Raw genomic sequence first — 20,268 nt, forward strand, 5'->3', positions numbered from 1 at the left:
AGATCCATAGTTGCAGTGGAAGATGGGGCTGCACTTAAAGATGCCACTGACTGACAGAGGGATCTCTGGTCGAAATCCATCTATGAGGCTATCGGCGCGCTGTTAGCTCCAGCAGCCGTAGAGGCACCCCAAGCTACTTCAGCTTGTCTTACACAGATGGACACGGTCACACGTACATCTGTTCCGCAAGTGTCATCCTCAACCGCTCAAATGTCTGCATTTGCGTTTTAGGCGATTAATGCTGTCCTGGACTCTACGACCCGTACGGCAGTGGCGTCCGCTCACTCCGTGGTTTTACGCACGGCCTGGGTGTTAACGGAATGGAAGGCAGATTCTGCTTCCAAAAAAGGGCTTAACCAGTTTGCCTTGTTCTGCTCACCGACTGTTTAGTGTGCGTGAGATGTAATCATTAAACAGTTCAAGAGTAAGGATTCTTCCTTACCTCAGCCCAGACAAAACAAACCCCACATACCAAAGGACAGTCGGGGTTTTCTTTTTTTTCAAGGCTCGGGCAGGTCCCATTTCTCCTCGTCCAAAGAGGACTCAAAAGGATCAGAGGAGCTCAGTTTCTTGGCGGGCTCAGTCACGCCCAAAAAAGACAGCCTGAAAACCTACTTCCAAGAGGCTTCCTCATGACTTGCGGCCTCCTCTCTCCGCATCCTCGGTCGGTAGCAGGCTCTCCCGCCTTGGCGATATTTAGCTGTCTCAGGTCAAAGACCGTTGGGTGAGAGACATTCTGTCTCACGGGTACAGGATAGAGTTCAGTTCTCGTCCTCCAACTCAATTCTTCAGAACTTCTCCACCTTCCGACCGAGCCGACGCTCTTCTGCAGGCGGTGGGCACTCTAAAGGCACAACGAGTGGTGACCCCCGTTCCTCTTCAGGAACAAGGTCACGGTTTTTACTCCGAATTATTTGCGATGCCAAGAAAGGACGAGTATTTCCGTCCCGTTCTGGATCTAACACGGCTCAACCAGCTCGTGAACACCAGGCGGTTCCGGATGTAATCCCCCCGCTCCGTCATCGCCTCAATGTTTCAAGGAAATTTCCTAACATCGATAGACGTCAAGGATGCTTATCCCCACGTGCCGATTGATCCAGAGCTCCAGCGTTTCTACGCTTTGTTATAAGACGCGAACACCTTCAGTTCGTAACCCTGCCTTCTGGCTGGCGATAGCCCCACGGGTCTTCGCTAAGGTCATGCCAGCAGTAGTACCAGTCCTGCAATCTCAAGGTCACTCTGTGATCCCGTATTTGGGAGATCTACTTGTCAAGGCACCCTCTTAAGGAACATGCCAACACAGCCGAACGTTGCGCTGGAGACTCTCCAGAGTTTCGGGTGGATCATCAACTTTTCAAAGTCAGATCCGACCCCGGGCCAATCACTAACATATCTAGGCATGGAGTTTCATACTCTCTCAGCGATAGTGAAGCTTCCGCTAGACAAACAGCGTTCACTACAGACAAGGCTGCAATCTCTCCTTAGGATCAGTCGCACACATTGAAACGCCTCATGCACTTCTCACGTAAGATGGTAGCAATGGCGGCAGTCCCTTTCGCGCAGTTTCATCTGCGTCCACTACAATGGGACATTCCCCGCCGATGAGACGGGAAGTCGACGCCCATCGACAGAGACGTCTCCCCTTCTCAGGCGGCCAAAGAATCTCTACGGTGGTGGCTTCTTCCCACCTCATGGTCAGAAAAAGGTCCTTCCTACCCCCATCCTGGGCGGTAGTTACGACAGGCACGAGTCTATCAGAGTGGGGAGCAGTTTTTTCTCCGCCACAGGGCTCAAGGTACGTGGATTCAGCAAGAGTCCACCCTTCAGCTCAATGTTCTGGAAATCAGAGCAGTGTATCTTGTCCTACAAGCCTTCCAGCAGTGGCTGAAAAGCAAGCACATCCGAATTCAGTCGGATATCTCCACAGCGGTGGCATACATCAACCACCACGGAAGAACACGCAGCCGGCAAGCCTTCCAGGAAGTCCGGCGGATTCTAACGTGGGTAGAAGACACGGCATCCACCATATCCGCAGTTCACATCCCAGGCGTGGTAAACTAGGAAGCAGACTTCCTCAGTCGCCAGGGTATGGACGCAGGGGACTGGTTTCTTCACCCGGACGGGTTTCAGGAGATCTGTCGCCGCTGCGGGATGCCGGACGTCGACATAATGGCGTCACGGCACAACAACTTTGTTCCGGCTTCATAGCACAGTCTCACGATCATCGAGCTCTGGCGGCAGACGCCTCAGTTCAACATTGGTCGCAGATTGGCCGAGGAGGTCGGGGTTCCCGGATCTGTGGTACCTCACGGTAGGCCAACCGTGGCCTCTACCAGACCGACCAGACTTGCTGTTTCAAGGGCCCTTTTTTCCATCTGGACTCTGCGGCCCTGAACATGACGGTGTAGCCATTGAGTCCTGGATCCTAGCGTCTTCAGGATTATCTCAGGAGTGGTTGTCACCATGACGCAGGCCAAGAAGCCAACGTCCGCCAAGATCTACCACAGATCGTGGAAGATATTCTTATCTTGGTGCTCTGCTCAAGGAGTTTCTCCCTGGCCATTTGCATCGCCTATTTTTTCCTTCCTTCCTACCATCTTGGTTGGAAAATAGTTGGTCGCTCAGCTCCCTTAAAGGACAAGTCTCAGCGCTATCTGTATTTTTCAGAAACGCCTAGCCGACTTCCGCAGGTATGCACGTTCCTGCAGGGAGTTTGTCTTCTCATCACTCCATACAAGCGGCCATTAGAGCTCTGGAGTCTGAACAAGGTTCCAATGACTCTCTTGAAGCCGCCTTTCGAGCTTTTGAAAGTTGTTTCCCTTTCCGTATTTCACAGAAAGTGGCCTTTCTAGTAGCGGTCACGTCTCTTCAGAGAGTGTCCGAGCTAGCAGCGCTGTCATGCAAATCTCCATTCCTGGTCTTCACCAGGACAAGGGGGTTCGGCGTCCGATTCCGGACTTTCTCCCTAAGGTGGTATCCCACTTTCATCTCAATCAAGATATCACCTTACCTTCTTTGTGTCCTCATCCAGTCCATCAATTTGAAAAGGATTTGCATCTGTTGGATCTGGTGAGAGCACTCAGGATCTACATTCCCGCACGGCGCTCCTGTGCCGCCCGGATGCACTCTTTGTCCTTGTCGCTGGTCAGCGTAAGGGGTCGCAAGCTTCCAGATCCACCCTGACTCGGTGGCTCAAGGAACCAATTCTTGAAACCTACCGTTCTGCTAGGCTCCCTGTTCCCTCAGGGCTGAATGCCCATTCTACCAGAGCCGTGGGTGAGTCCTGGGCATTACGGCACCAGGCTACGGCTCAGCAGGTGTGCCAGGCACCTACCTGGTCGAGTCTGCACACTTTTACCAAGCATTATCAGGTGCATACCTACGCTTCGGCAGACGCCAGCCTAGGTAGACAAGTCCTTCAGGCGGCGGTTGCCCACCTGTAGAAAGGGGCCGTTTTACGGCTCTATTACGAGGTATTATTTTACCCACCCAGGGATTGCTTTTGGACATCCCAATTGTCTGGGTCTCCCAATGGAGCGACAAAGAAGAAGGGAATTTTGTATACTTACCGTAAATTCCTTTTCTTCTAGCTCCAATTGGGAGACCCAGCGCCCGCCCTGTTTTCTTAGGGTTTTTTTCGGTACACATGTTGTTCATGTGAATGGTTGCAGTTCTCCGATGTTTCTTCGGATTGAATTGGTCTTTAAACCAGTTATTGGCTTTCCTCCTTCTTGCTTTTGCACTAAACTGGTGAGCCAGTGATCCCACTGGGGGTGTATAGCCAGAAGGGGAGGGGCCTTACACTTTTGAGTGTAATACTTTGTGTGGCCTCCGGAGGCAGTAGCTATACACCAATTGTCTGGGTCTCCCAATTGGAGCTAGAAGAAAAGGAATTTACGGTAAGTATACAAAATTCCCTTCTTCCCACCCATGGACTGCTTTGGAACGTCCCATGGTCTGGGTCTCCCATGGAAGGAACGATAAAGAAAAAGAGAATTTTGTTTACTTACCGTAAATTCTTTTTCTTGTAGTTCCGACATGGGAGACCCAGCACCCTCCCTGTTGCCTGTTGGCAGTTTTTTGTTCCGTGTGTTTCACCGGCTGTTGTTAGTAGACAGAGTTCTGGTCTTGCCGAGTTTTACTCTATCTCTACTTATGGGTGGATGTCCTCCTTCAGCTTTTGCACTGAACTGGGTAGATTGTCATCCAGGGAGTGTATATAGCCCGGAGGGAGGAGCTACACGTTTGAGTGTAGTACTTTGTGTGTCCTCCGGAGGCGCTAGCTATACACCCATGGTCTGGGTCTCCCATGTCGGAACTACAAGAAAAAGAATTTACGGTAAGTAAACAAAATTCTCTTTTTCTCTATGCAAGTATATAATGGGACGGTTAGGCAGGGATTAGCAATATGCACCCAGAACTGCTTGTGGTTCTTGGTGCATATTACACCTGACAGGTTCCCTTTAATAATTGTAAGATTTATAAATGATAAACTTGTATTCAATTTTTCCTAATATTAAATTAAATAGTAAATTACATCCTATTACATATACAAGCAAAAAAAAACCAAGTTGGTGGTATTTGGTTGGTATAAATGTTATTAAAGTTGGACACTGAGCGAGTCCTTTGACTAAAGGGCCATTTACACGCTGCAACATCGCTAACGATATATCGTCGGGGTCACGTCATTAGTGATGCACATCCGGCGCCGTTAGCGACATCGCAGCGTGTGACACCAAGGAGCGATGTTCAACAATCGCAAAAACGTCAAAAATCGTGGATCGTTGACACGTCTCTCCTTTACCAAATATCGTTGCTGCTGCAGGTACAATGTTGTTCGTCGGTCCTGTGGCACCACACATCGCTATGTGTGACACCGCAGGAGCGACGAACATCTCCTTACCTGCGTCCACCGGCAATGAGGGAGGAAGGAAGGAGGTGGGCCGCACGTTCCGGCCGCTCATCTCCGCCCCTCCTCTGCTATTGGACGGCTGCCGTGTGGCGTCGCTGTGACGCCGCACAAACCGCCCCCTTAGAAAGGAGGCGGTTCGCTGGCCAGAGCGACGTCGCAGGGAAGGTAAGTCCGTGTGACGGGGGTAAGTGATGTTGTGCGCCACGGGCAGCGATCTGCCCGTGACGCACAACCAACGGGGGCGGGTATGCTCGCTAGCGATATCGATACCGATATCGCAGCATGCAAAGTGCCCTTAAGGCTTTGTGCAGTGTTTTATTCAGGAGATCAAAAATGACACGTTTACCAGTGGAAATCGCTTCAAGAAATGCTGCTTCTTTGTGGAGGTTTTGAAGGAGATTTTGAAGAGTTTTGGAAAAGAACAGATGAGTAGCAAAGTGGTATCACGGTTGAAATGAATAGGAAGAGTCTTTGAAGCCTTTTTGAACTGGTATACCAGGTGTTATTTGAAGTGGATGCGCAGAAATAAACGAGTGTGCACATAGCCTAAGGCAGTCATGGCGAACCTTTCACAGGCCGAGTGCCCAAACTCTAGCCCTAAACCCAATTTTTTTTTCCGAAGTGCCAACCAATCCTATTATGTAAAGAATTTATTTTAACCTTACCTTTGCAGTCTTCTCTTCTCTTCAGCAGAGGGCATCACACTCATGCATGCTTACCACACATTGAAGCTGAGCCCCTGCCCTTTTCCAGACACAGCAGTTGGATTGATCCCTCTGGAAAAAATTGCAGCATATTAGACAGATTTTAGCATGGAATGCAATCAGATGTCACCCTGTAATCCACATCTACATTTTAAAGTCTGAATATCTTGAATTCCCCTAAAGACGTAGGAGTTGCTCCCCTCCCCTTTCATTGTGTAGTTATGTCCCCCTTCCTGGACCACTTCCTGGTATACATGTCCCCCATCCTGATATTTATTTCCTACATTATAGTATATTTGTCCCCATTATGACCCCATCCTGGTAAATGTACCCCATCCCAGCATATTCACCAACCTGGTAAATATTCCTAATCCTGGTAAATGTTCCCCCATCCCGGCATGTATCTCATCCTGGTAAATATACCCCATCCTGGTAAATGTTCCCCATCCTGACATGTTCCCCCATCCTGGTAAATATACCCCATCCTGACATATTCCCCATCCTGGTAAATGTACCCCATCCTGACGTGTTTCCCCATCCTGGTAAATGTACCCTATCCTGGCATGTTTTCCCCGTCCTGGCATGCATGTTTTCCCATGCTGGCATGCATGTTTCCCCATGCTGGCACTGCCCCCACCATCCTGGCATGCATGTTCCCCCATGCTGGCACTGCCCCCTCATCCTAGCATGCATGCTTCCCCATGCTGGCACTGCCCCCCCCATCCTGGCATGCATGTTTCCCCATGCTGGCACTGTACCCCCCCCCCTCCTGGCATGCATGTTTCCACCTGCTGGCACTGCCCCCACCATCCTGGCATGCATGTTTTCCCATGCTGGCACTGCCCACCCCCATCCTAGCATGCATGTTTCCCCATGCTGGCACTGCCCCCCCCCCCCATCCTGGCATGCATGTTTTCCCATGCTGGCACCGCCCCCCCCCTCCTGGCATGCATGTTTCCACCTGCTGGCACTGCCCCCACCATCCTGGCATGCATGTTTTCCCATGCTGGCACTGCCCCCCCCCATCCTGGCATGCATGGTTTCCCATGCTGGCACTGCCCCCCCCCATCCTGGCATGCATGTTTCCCCATGCTGGCACTGCCCCCCCCCCCCCCCATCCTGGCATGCATGTTTTCCCATGCTGGCACTGCCCCCTCATCCTAGCATGCATGCTTCCCCATGCTGGCACTGCCCCCCCCATCCTGGCATGCATGTTTCCCCATGCTGGCACTGTACCCCCCCCCCCCCCTCCTGGCATGCATGTTTCCACCTGCTGGCACTGCCCCCACCATCCTGGCATGCATGTTTTCCCATGCTGGCACTGCCCCCCCCATCCTAGCATGCATGTTTCCCCATGCTGGCACTGCCCCCCCACATCCTGGCATGCATGTTTTCCCATGCTGGCACCGCCCCCCCATCCTAGCATGCATGTTTCCCCATGCTGGCACTGCCCCCCCATCCTAGCATGCATGTTTCCCCATGCTGGCACTGCCCCCCCCCCCCCCATCCTGGCATGCATGGCTTCCCATGCTGGCACTGCCCCCCCCCATCCTGGCATGCATGTTTTCCCATGCTGGCACTGCCCCCCCCCCCCTCCTGGCATGCATGTTTTCCCATGCTGGCACTGCCACCCCCATCCTAGCATGCATGTTTCCACCTGCTGGCACTGCCCCCACCATCCTGGCATGCATGTTTTCCCATGCTGGCACTGCCCCCACCATCCTGGCATGCATGTTTCCCCATGCTGGCACTGCCACCCCCATCCTAGCATGCATGTTTCCACCTGCTGGCACTGCCCCCACCATCCTGGCATGCATGTTTTCCCATGCTGGCACTGCCCCCACCATCCTGGCATGCATGTTTCCCCATGCTGGCACTGTCCCCCCCCCCCCCCTACTGGCATGCATGTTTCCACCTGCTGGCACTACCCCCACCATCCTGGCATGCATGTTTTCCCATGCTGGCACTGCCCCACCATCCTGACATGCATGTTTTCCCATGCTGGCACTGTCCCCCGCCCCCCCATCCTAGCATGCATGTTTCCCCATGCTGGCACTGCCCCCCCCCATCCTGGCATGCATGTTTTCCCATGCTGGCACTGCCCCCCCCCCCCATCCTGGCATGCATGTTTCCCCATGCTGGCACTGTCCCCCCCCCCCCCCCCCCTCCTGGCATGCATGTTTCCACCTGCTGGAACTGCCCCCACCATCCTGGCATGCATGTTTCCCCATGCTGGCACTGTCCCCCCCCCCCCCCCCCTGGCATGCATGTTTCCACCTGCTGGCACTGCCCCCACCATCCTGGCATGCATGTTTTCCCATGCTGGCACTGCCCCCACCATCCTGGCATGCATGTTTTCCCATGCTGGCACTGCCCACCCCCATCCTAGCATGCATGTTTCCCCATGCTGGCACTGCCCCCCCCCCCCCATCCTGGCATGCATGTTTTCCCATGCTGGCACCGCCCCCCCCCCTCCTGGCATGCATGTTTCCACCTGCTGGCACTGCCCCCACCATCCTGGCATGCATGTTTTCCCATGCTGGCACTGCCCCCCCCATCCTGGCATGCATGGTTTCCCATGCTGGCACTGCCCCCCCCCATCCTGGCATGCATGTTTCCCCATGCTGGCACTGCCCCCCCCATCCTGGCATGCATGCTTCCCCATGCTGGCATTGCCCCCCCCATCCTGGCATGCATGTTTCCCCATGCTGGCACTGTACCCCCCCCCCCCCTCCTGGCATGCATGTTTCCACCTGCTGGCACTACCCCCACCATCCTGGCATGCATGTTTTCCCATGCTGGCACTGCCCCCCCCCATCCTAGCATGCATGTTTCCCCATGCTGGCACTGCCCCCCCCCACATCCTGGCATGCATGTTTTCCCATGCTGGCACCGCCCCCCCCATCCTAGCATGCATGTTTCCCCATGCTGGCACTGCCCCCCCATCCTGGCATGCATGGTTTCCCATGCTGGCACTGCCCCCCCCATCCTGGCATGCATGTTTCCCCATGCTGGCACTGCCCCCCCCCCCCATTCTGGCATGCATGTTTTCCCATGCTGGCACTGCCCCCCCCCTCCTGGCATGCATGTTTTCCCATGCTGGCACTGCCCCCACTATCCTGGCATGCATGTTTCCCCATGCTGGCACTGCCACCCCCATCCTAGCATGCATGTTTCCACCTGCTGGCACTGCACCCACCATCCTGGCATGCATGTTTTCCCATGCTGGCACTGCCCCCACCATCCTGGCATGCATGTTTTCCCATGCTGGCACTGCCCCCCCCATCCTGGCATGCATGTTTCCCCATGCTGGCACTGTCCCCCCCCCCCCCCCCCCCCTACTGGCATGCATGTTTCCACCTGCTGGCACTACCCCCACCATCCTGGCATGCATGTTTTCCCATGCTGGCACTGCCCCCACCATCCTGACATGCATGTTTTCCCATGCTGGCACTGTCCCCCGCCCCCCCCATCCTAGCATGCATGTTTCCCCATGCTGGCACTGCCCCCCCCATCCTGGCATGCATGTTCTCCCATGCTGGCACTGCCCCCCCCCCCCCCCCATCCTGGCATGCATGTTTCCCCATGCTGGCACTGTTCCCCCCCCCTCCCTCCTGCTGGCATGCATGTTTCCACCTGCTGGAACTGCCCCCACCATCCTGGCATGCATGTTTCCCCATGCTGGCACTGTCCCCCCCCCCCCCCCTGGCATGCATGTTTCCACCTGCTGGCACTGCCCCCACCATCCTGGCATGCATGTTTTCCCATGCTGGCACTGCCCCCACCATCCTGGCATGCATGTTTTCCCATGCTGGCACTGCCCCCACCATCCTGACATGCATGTTTCCCCATGCTGGCACTGCCCCCCCCATCCTGGCATGCATGTTTTCCCATGCTGGCACTGCCCCCCCCCTCCTGGCATGCATGTTTCCACCTGCTGGCACTGCCCCCACTATCCTGGCATGCATGTTTCCCCATGCTGGCACTGCCCCCCCCATCCTAGCATGCATGTTTCCACATGCTGGCACTGCCCCCCCCATCCTGGTATGCATGTTTCCCCATGCTGGCACTGCCCACCCCCCCCATCCTAGCATGCATGTTTCCCCATGCTGGCACTGCCCCCCCCATCCTAGCATGCATGTTTCCCCATGCTGGCACTGCCCCCCCCCCCCATCCTGGCATGCATGTTTTCCCATGCTGGCACTGCCCCCCCCATCCTGGCATGCATGTTTCCCCATGCTGGCACTGTCCCCCCCCCCCCCCCCTCCTGGCATGCATGTTTCCTGTTTCCACCTGCTGGCACTGCCCCCACCATCCTGGCATGCATGTTTTCCCATGCTGGCACTGCCCCCACCATCCTGACGTGCATGTTTTCCCATGCTGGCACTGCCCCCCCCCATCCTAGCATGCATGTTTTCCCATGCTGGCACTGACCCCCCCCCCTCCTGGTATGCATGTTTCCCCATGCTGGCACTGCCCACCCCCCCATCCTAGCATGCATGTTTCCCCATGCTGGCACTGCCCCCCCCCCATCCTAGCATGCATGTTTCCCCATGCTGGCACTGCCCCCCCCCCCATCCTGGCATGCATGTTTTCCCATGCTGGCACTGCCCCCCCCCATCCTGGCATGCATGTTTCCCCATGCTGGCACTGTCCCCCCCCCCTCCTGGCATGCATGTTTCCTGTTTCCACCTGCTGGCACTGCCCCCACCATCCTGGCATGCATGTTTTCCCATGCTGGCACTGCCCCCACCATCCTGACATGCATGTTTTCCCATGCTGGCACTGCCCCCCCCCCCCATCCTAGCATGCATGTTTTCCCATGCTGGCACTGCCCCCCCCCCTCCTGGCATGCATGTTTCCACCTGCTGGCACTGCCCCCACTATCCTGGCATGCATGTTTCCCCATGCTGGCACTGCCCCCACCATCCTGGCATGCATGTTTTCCCATGCTGGCACTGCCCCCACCATCCTGACATGCATGTTTTCCCATGCTGGCACTGCCCCCCCCCATCCTAGCATGCATGTTTTCCCATGCTGGCACTGCCCCCCCCCCCTCCTGGCATGCATGTTTCCATCTGCTGGCACTGCCCCCACTATCCTGGCATGCATGTTTTCCCATGCTGGCACCGCCCCCCCCATCCTAGCATGCATGTTTCCCCATGCTGGCACTTCCCCCCCATCCTAGCATGCATGTTTCCCCATGCTGGCACTGCCCCCCCCCCCCATCCTGGCATGCATGGTTTCCCATGCTGGCACTGCCCCCCCCATCCTGGCATGCATGTTTCCCCATGCTGGCACTGCCCCCCCCCATTCTGGCATGCATGTTTTCCCATGCTGGCACTGCCCCCCCCCCCCTCCTGGCATGCATGTTTTCCCATGCTGGCACTGCCCCCACTATCCTGGCATGCATGTTTCCCCATGCTGGCACTGCCACCCCCATCCTAGCATGCATGTTTCCACCTGCTGGCACTGCCCCCACCATCCTGGCATGCATGTTTTCCCATGCTGGCACTGCCCCCACCATCCTGGCATGCATGTTTTCCCATGCTGGCACTGCCCCCCCATCCTGGCATGCATGTTTCCCCATGCTGGCACTGTCCCCCCCCCCCCCCCCCTACTGGCATGCATGTTTCCACCTGCTGGCACTACCCCCACCATCCTGACATGCATGTTTTCCCATGCTGGCACTGTCCCCCGCCCCCCCATCCTAGCATGCATGTTTCCCCATGCTGGCACTGCCCCCACCATCCTGGCATGCATGTTTTCCCATGCTGGCACTGCCCCCCCCCCCCTCCTGGCATGCATGTTTCCACCTGCTGGCACTGCCCCCACTATCCTGGCATGCATGTTTCCCCATGCTGGCACTGCCCCCCCCATCCTAGCATGCATGTTTCCCCATGCTGGCACTGCCCCCACCATCCTGGCATGCATGTTTTCCCATGCTGGCACTGCCCCCCCCCCCCCTCCTGGCATGCATGTTTCCACCTGCTGGCACTGCCCCCACTATCCTGGCATGCATGTTTCCCCATGCTGGCACTGCCCCCCCCATCCTAGCATGCATGTTTCTTCAGCGCTCTATTGGGAGACCCAGACGATTGGGGTATAGCTACTGCCCTCCGGAGGCCACACAAAGCACTACACTAAAAAGTGCAAGGCCCCTCCCCCTCTGGCTATACCCCCCCGTGGTATCACGGGTTCTCCAGTTTTCAAGCTTTGTGCGAAGGAGGTCAGACATCCACGCATAGCTCCACAGATTTTAGTCAGCAGTAGCTGCTGACTATTTCGGATGGAAGAAAAGAGGGCCCGTATAGGGCCCCCAGCATGCTCCCTTCTCACCCGTGGATGGTGTTGTAAGGTTGAGGTACCTATTGCTGGTACAGGGGCTGGAGCCCCACATGCTGTTTTCCTTCCACATCCCCTTGTAGGGCTCTGTGGAAGTGGGATCCTGCCGGCCTCTAAGCTCTGACGCCGGGCTCCATCCACAGACCCATAGCACCTGATGGATACGGAGCAGGAGTACAATCAGGGACATGGCCCTGCAAGGAGTCCACCCTTCAGATCAATGTTCTGGAAATCAGGGCAGTGTATCTTGCCCTACTGGCCTTCCAACAGTGGCTGGAAGGAAAGCAGATCCGAATCCAGTCGGACAACTCCACAGCGGTGGCATACATCAACCACCAAGGAGGGACGCGCAGTCGGCAAGCATTCCAAGAAGTCCGGCGCATTCTAATGTGGGTGGAGGACACAGCATCCACCATATCCGCGGTTCACATCCCAGGCGTAGAAAATTGGGAAGCAGACTTCCTCAGTCGCCAGGGCATGGACGCAGGGGAGTGGTCCCTTCACCCGGACGTGTTTCAGGAAATCTGTCGCCGATGGGGGGTGCCGGACGTCGACCTAATGGCGTCCCGGCACAACAACAAGGTCCCGGCATTCATGGCGAGGTCGCGCGATCAAAGAGCTCTGGCGGCAGACGCATTAGTTCAAGATTGGTCGCAGTTCCGGCTCCCATACGTCTTCCCACCTCTGGCACTCTTGCCCAGAGTGTTACGCAAGATCAGATCCGATTGCAGCCGCGTCATACTCGTCGCCCCAGACTGGCCGAGGAGATCGTGGTATCCGGATCTGTGGCATCTCACGGTCGGTCGACCGTGGTCACTGCCAGACCGACCAGACTTACTGTCACAAGGGCCGTTTTTCCATCAGAATTCTGCGGCCCTGAACCTGACTGTGTGGCCATTGAGTCCTGGATCCTAGCGTCCGCAGGATTATCTCAAGGAGTCGTAGCCACAATGAGACAAGCTAGGAAGCCCACGTCTGCTAAGATCTACCACAGAACGTGGAAGATTTTCTTATCCTGGTGCTCTGCACAGAGAGTATCGCCTTGGCCATTTGCATTGCCCACCTTTCTTTCCTTCCTGCAATCGGGGTTGGAAAAGGGCTTGTCGCTCAGCTCCCTTAAAGGGCAAGTCTCGGCACTATCCGTGTTTTTTCAGAAGCGTCTAGCACGTCTTCCTAAGGTGCGCACGTTCCTGCAGGGGGTCTGTCATATTGTGCCCCCGTACAGGCGGCCGTTAGATCCATGGGATCTGAACAGGGTACTAGTTGCTCTCCAGAAGCCGCCTTTCGAGCCTCTGAAAGAAGTTTCCTTTTCTCGCCTGTCACAGAAAGTGGCGTTTCTTGTTGCGATCACATCGCTTCGGCGAGTGTCGGAGCTGGCAGCTCTGTCATCCAAGGCTCCCTTCCTGGTGTTCCACCAGGACAAGGTAGTGCTGCGCCCCATTCCGGAGTTTCTCCCTAAGGTCGTATCCTCGTTTCATCTTAATCAGGATATATCCTTGCCTTCCTTTTGTCCTCATCCGGTTCACCGGTATGAAAAGGACTTACGTTTGCTAGATCTGGTGAGAGCACTCAGAATCTACATTTCCCGCACGGCGCCCATGCGCCGTTCCGATGCACTTTTTGTCCTTGTCGCTGGTCCGCGCAAGGGGTTGCAGGCTTCTAAAGCCACCCTGGCTCGATGGATCAAAGAACCAATTCTAGAGGCCTACCGTTCTGCGGGGCTTCCGGTTCCTTCAGGGCTAAAAGCCCACTCAACCAGAGCCGTGGGTGCGTCCTGGGCATTACGACACCAGGCTTCGGCTCAACAAGTGTGCCAGGCAGCTACCTGGTCGAGTCCGCACACTTTCACCAAGCATTATCAGGTGCATACCTATGCTTCGGCGGATGCCAGCTTAGGTAGAAGAGTCCTGCAGGCGGCAGTGACACCCCCGTAGGGGAGGGCTGTTTTGCAGCTCTAACATGAGGTATCTCTTTACCCACCCAGGGACAGCTTTTGGACGTCCCAATCGTCTGGGTCTCCCAATAGAGCGCTGAAGACGAAGGGAATTTTGTTACTTACCGTAAATTCCTTTTCTTCTAGCTCTTATTGGGAGACCCAGCACCCGCCCTGTTGTCCTTCGGGATTTTTTTGTTGTTTGCGGGTACACATGTTGTTCATGTTGAACGGTTTTTCAGTTCTCCGACGTTATTCGGAGTTAATTTGTTTAAACCAGTTATTGGCTTCCTCCTTCTTGCTTTGGCACTAAAACTGGAGAACCCGTGATACCACGGGGGGGTATAGCCAGAGGGGGAGGGGCCTTGCACTTTTTAGTGTAGTGCTTTGTGTGGCCTCCGGAGGGCAGTAGCTATACCCCAATCGTCTGGGTCTCCCAATAAGAGCTAGAAGAAAAGGAATTTACGGTAAGTAACAAAATTCCCTTCTTCCACATGCTGGCACTGCCCCCCCATCCTGGTATGCATGTTTCCCCATGCTGGCACTGCCCACCCCCCCATCCTAGCATGCATGTTTCCCCATGCTGGCACTGCCCCCCCCCATCCTAGCATGCCTGTTTCCACCTGCTGGCACTGCCCCCACCATCCTGGCATGCATGTTTTCCCATGCTGGCACTGCCCCCACCATCCTGACATGCATGTTTTCCCATGCTGGCACTGCCCCCCCCCCATCCTAGCATGCATGTTTTCCCATGCTGGCACTGCCCCCCCCCCCCCTCCTGGCATGCATGTTTCCCCATGCTGGCACTGCCCCCCCCCATCCTAGCATGCATGTTTCCACATGCTGGCACTGCCCCCCCATCCTGGTATGCATGTTTCGCCATGCTGGCGCAGCCCCCCCACCTTGCCACAGCAGCAAACAAGTTAAAAAAAAAAAAAAACACACACAACTCGCCTTCCAGCACCCGCTCCACTGCTGCGCGCCACTGGGTTCTCAGTTCCCGCACGGCCAGAAGACATCATTACACTGGTGCCGCTTACTGACGCTCCTCCGTCTCCTAGGCAACAGACCTGCGGCCCAGGAGAGGAGGAGTGTCAGAGCGAGGAGAAATATCCCTCTGCTCCAACACAACCTTGAACTGCCGGCGCGACCGCACCAGAAGTTCAAAGCGGCAGGATGAGGCGACACGCGCGTGCCAGCAGAAAAGGTTCTACGTGCCCAGTCTGGCACGCGTGCCATAGGTTCGCCATCACTGGCCTAAGGGAATCTGCCAGCAGGATTTCACTCCCAAAACTATTATATGCATATATAGCTTTTTCAAGGCTCTCGCAGCATAGAAGTTGTCAAGTTAATAGAGCTGGAGTGACAGAGGCTTCAAATCTATAAATATCTCTTCAGCTTCATTTGCATATCAATTAAAATGCTGATTTCTCAATGATTGAGGAATGGACTGGCCCTGTAAAGATATGGCTGGTATTGTCTGTGAAAAAGCTGCATGTGCATATAAGTATTTTTGAGGCTGAAATCCAGCTGACAGATTCTCTTTAAGAACAAATTTAATGTTGGAAGTTTGTTAGTTTTGCTTTTTTTTTTTAACTGATATTTGAGTCAAAAAATATCTCTCGGGCACAATGTGTAACTTGCTGGGGACCCAAGGGTAAAGCAAATTCATTTTCTTTATCGTTCCTATGGGAGACCCAGACAATGGTGTTTAGCTTCTGCCTCCGGAGGACACACAAAGTACTACACTTAAAAGTGTAGCTCCTCCCTCTGAGCTTATACACCCCCTGGAGAACTAGATCTAGCCAGTTTATCGCTTTGTGTTCAGGAGGCATACAGCCACACATGCATTCTCATCTGATTTTTGATTTTTGGAAAGAGTTTGAAGAAAAGCGGGTCCAAGTCTGGACCCCCGGCATGTCCCTTCTCACCCCACTGTGTTGGCGGTGTTGTTAAGGTTGATTCCAAGGCTGGAGTCTTACATGCCGCGCTCCTTCACCATCCCTCCTGGGCTCTGGCTTGAAGTGGGAGCCAGCACGGTTCTCCATGCTTGGCAGGAGACCGGTCTCCATCCGCAGCCCTTCAGGATCCTGCTGGACCGGAGCACTCATCCCCAGGGACTTGGAACCCTGCGTCTCAGCAAGCTAAGTACCTGAGGCGTTTATATGTTGGGGGTCCCTGTACTTTATTGTTGTGGGAGAGTGTGCTGATTGTGTTTTATGACATTTCCGGTGGGTTCTCTGGCTGTCGCCTGAGAACCGCGCCGATGGTGCCTGCGCGCCGGCCGCACCGCTCAAATTTAGGCCCCGGCTTTGCCGGAGGCCTAGTTTCGGTTTCTCTGCCCTCGCATGTCACTCATGCAGAGGGACAGGCTCGGCTCCGCCCGGCGGCCGTTCTGCACAGGGGAGGGACACTCCTCACTGCAGTGTATGTCCCCTCCCCTGTAGGTCTCTATGGCCCTCCCGATCCCGCTCCCAAGCAAGTCCCGCCCCCTCTCTTCGCTCCGGCGGCCATTTTCTCAGCGTTCCCCCCCTGCGATCAGTCATTGCAGCGCTGGTCTGCAGCATCCCTGCTGAGGTGCTGTGCTTGGGAGTCCGGGCTTCGGGATCTGGAGGGCACACAACACCGCTCCAGCGGTCTGGTAAGCCACAACCTCTGGTTGTGGACTTCTGTATATACTCTCTGGGGGTCATTCTCTGGCAGAGCCCCCACTCCAGCAGCATGTCTCACACGAGGAGCAAGGCTCCAAAGCTGTATTCAGTATGCACTGCATGTAAGCTCCTACTGCCTGAACCGAGCACATATCCACATTGTGATGCCTGCTCTAACCTGACGGTGCCTCAGCCTGGAATCTCACTCCCAGGGGTCTCTCAGGCTGCTCCTGCTCCTGTTGCTGAACCCCCGACTTGGGTAGAATCCTTTTCTAGGTCTATCTCCCAGTCTTTTGCCGACTCCATGGGACTTCTGTCCAGGACTTTGCTGAATATGCATCAGCCCCCTTCACAGGGTGCCTCTGCTGCTAGGGGTCTCTCAGGACCGGAGCTCACAGAGGATTCATCATCTGGTCCCAGACCCCGTCCTTCTAAGAAAGAGACACAGGGTTCCCTCTCCTTCCTCGTCCCGCAGCTCTGATTCAGGAACTGACTCGCAGGACGAGGAGGATGCCTTTATGGGGGGCTCGGAGGCCACCTCCATGTACCCCATTGATCTGTCCGAAAGTGACTCAGATGTTAGTGATTTGATTGCGTCCATTAATTCTGTACTGGATCTCAATCCGCCAGTATCAGAGGAACAACCCTCTCTGGCAGAAAAGCACCAGTTTACCTCGCCTAAAAGGGCAAAGAGTGTGTTCTTTAACCACTCCAGTTTTCAGGCCGCTGTGACCAAGCCCAGGGCCTGTCCTGACAAACGCTTCCCAAAGCGTGGTTCTGATGACCGTTTTCCCTTTCCACCTGAGGTGGTCAAGGAGTGGGCTCATTCCCCAAAGGTAGACCCCCCCGGTGTCTAGACTCTCAGCCCGGACCGTTGTATCGGTGGCTGTTGGCACCTCTCTTAAGGATTCCACTGACCGCCAGATTGACCTTCTGGCCAAATCTGTATATGAAGCGGCAGGGGCCTCGTTCTCCCCGACTTTTGCAGCAGTGTGGGCTCTCAAAGCTATCTCTGCTTCTCTAGAGGGGATGCATTCCCTCGCCAGGGAATCTATGCCCGAAATGGTTACCTTAACTTCCCAAGCTTCAGCTTTTTCATCCTATGCCATGTCTGCCATGCTGGAGGCTTCTCACCGCACTGCGGTGGCTTCGGCTAATTCCCTCGCTATCCGCAGGATCTTGTGGCTTCGAGAGTGGAAGGCAGATACTTCTTCAAAGAAGTACCTTGCTGGACTCCCTTTTGCTGGGTCCCGGCTGTTCGGTGAACAGCTGGATGAAATTATTAAGGAAGCTACTGGCGGGAAGAGTACGTCCATGCCACAAACCAAAACCAGGAAACCTGTCCAGGGCAGGAATCAGTCGAGGTTTCGTTCCTTTCGTTCCTCCAACTGGTCGTCCTCTAAGCCCTCGGCCTCGTCCACTAACTCAGCCAAGGACCAGAAATCCAAGTGACGCCCAAAAGCGCGTCCACAAAAGACCGCAGGAGGTGCTATCGTGACTATCTGCCCGCTCCAGCAACATCCTTAGTCGGTGGCAGGCTCTCCCACTTTGGCGACGCGTGGTTTCAACACGTCTCCGATCAGTGGGTGCGGGATATCATCTCCCACGGCTACAGGATAGAATTCTCTTCCAGCCCGCCAAACAGATTTTTTCTGTCAACTCCCCCCTGCTCCAAGGCCGCCGCCTTCTCTCAGGTCATGGCATCCTTGCAGGCCAACGGAGTAATTGTACCGGTTCCCGCCCGGGAACGGTTCAGAGGTTTCTACTAAAATCTCTTCCTAGTCCCCAAAAAGGACGGTTCCTTCCGGCCCATCCTGGATCTCAAGCTTCTCAACAAGCATGTTCAGGTGCGGTATTTTCGCATGGAGTCTCTGCGATCAGTCATTGCCTCAATGACCCAAGGGGATTTCCTGGCAGCCATCGACATCAGAGATGCCTATCTGCATGTGCCAATTGCAGTTTCACACCAGCGTTGGCTACGTTTTGCAATCGGAGAGGAACATTTCCAATTTGTGGCTCTCCCCTTCGGGTTAGCCACGGCCCCTCAGGTGTTCACCAAGGTCATGGCAGCAGTGATTGCGATTCTGCACCTCCAGGGGTTGGCAGTGATTCCTTACCTGGACGACCTTCTAGTCAAGGCTTCATCCAGCGGAGTGTCTCGCTCACTCTCGCCACTCTAGCCCTATTTGGGTGGCTTGTCAATCTTCCCAAATCCACTCTGACTCCGACCCAGAGTCTCACGTACCTAGGGATGCAGTTTCGAGACTCTGCCGGCACTTGTGAAGTTGCCCTTAGTCAAACAGCAGTCCCTCCAACTGGCGGTGCGCTCTCTGCTGAGGCCCCGCCGTTATTCCCTCAGGCGCCTGATGCAGGTGCTGGGTCAGATGGTGGCGTCAATGGAGGCTGTTCCCTTTGCCCAGTTCCATCTGCGTCCCCTGCAGCTGGACATTCTCCGCTGTTGGGACAAGCGGCCTTCCTCCTTGCACAGGTTAGTGGCTCTGTCGCCACAGACCAGGAGCTCTCTTCAGTGGTGGCTTCGGCCCCTCTCTCTGTCTCAGGGGTGCTCCTTTCTGGCCCTGTCATGGGTGATCCTCACCACGGATGCCAGTCTATCCGGCTGGGGAGCGGTATGTCTCCACCACCGAGCGCAGGGCACTTGGACTCCGTCCGAGTAAGCCCTCTCGATCAATGTGCTGGAAACCAGAGCCGTGCTTCTGGCTCTCCTAGCTTTTCACCACCTGTTGGCGGGAAAGCACATCCGAGTCCAGTCAGAGAACGCGACAGCGGTTGCCTACATCAATCACCAAGGCGGGACACGCAGCCGCCGGGCAATGTTGGAGGTACAACGCATCCTTCAATGGGCGGAGGACTCAAAGTCCACCATATCCGCAGTCCACATTCTAGGCGTGGAAAACTGGGAGGCAGATTATCTCCGCCGTCAAACCGTGGACAGTGGCGAGTGGTCCCTGCACCCGGCAGTTTTTCAGTCAATCTGCCGCAAATGGGGCACTCCAGACGTGGACCTAATGGCATCCCGTCACAACAACAAAGTTCCCGTTTACGTATCTCGCTCCCACGATCCTCAGGCATTCGCCGCGGACGCTCTGGTTCAAGACTGGTCCCAGTTTCGTCTGTCCTACGTGTTTCCCCCTCTAGCTCTCTTGCCCAGAGTCCTGCGCAAGATCAGAATGGAGGGCCGTCGAGTCATCCTCATTGCTCCGGACTGGCCCAGGCGAGCTTGGTACCCAGACCTGCTCCATCTGTCCGTAGAGGTGCCGTGGCATCTTCCGGACCGTCCAGACCTTCTCTCACAAGGTCCGTTTTTCCGCCAGAATTCTGCGGCTCTCAGATTGACGGCGTGGCTCTTGAGTCCTGGATCTTGACGGCTTCTGGTATCCCTCCTGAAGTCATCTCCACTATGACTCGGGCCCGTAAGTCTTCCTCCACCAAGATCTATCACAGGACTTGTAAAATTTTCCTGTCCTGGTGTCGCTCTTCCGGCCATCCTCCTTGGCCTTTTTCCTTGCCGACCCTTCTGTCCTTTCTACAGTCCGGTCTGCAGCTGGGACTGTCCCTCAACTCTCTCAAGGGACAAGTCTCGGCTCTGTCAGTGCTGTTCCAGCGGAGACCCAGCTCCCTCCCTGTTGCCTGTTGGCAATTTCTTGTTCCGCGTTTTATCACCGGCTGTTGTCGTGGACAGAGTCTCCGGTTGTTCCGGTTCTT

The 20,268-nt window shown here is 55.4% G+C and overlaps 1 protein-coding gene across 5 annotated transcripts in view; it reads left to right on the top strand.

The window, feature by feature from the left end:
• Positions 1–20,268, top strand: part of PRMT7 (protein arginine methyltransferase 7) — a 285,356-nt gene that overhangs the window by 157,106 nt on the left and 107,982 nt on the right. The gene's annotated exons all lie outside the window — the stretch shown is intronic.

This window comes from Anomaloglossus baeobatrachus, chromosome 10 (genome assembly GCF_048569485.1).
Source record: "Anomaloglossus baeobatrachus isolate aAnoBae1 chromosome 10, aAnoBae1.hap1, whole genome shotgun sequence".
Lineage (NCBI taxonomy): Eukaryota > Metazoa > Chordata > Amphibia > Anura > Aromobatidae > Anomaloglossus > Anomaloglossus baeobatrachus.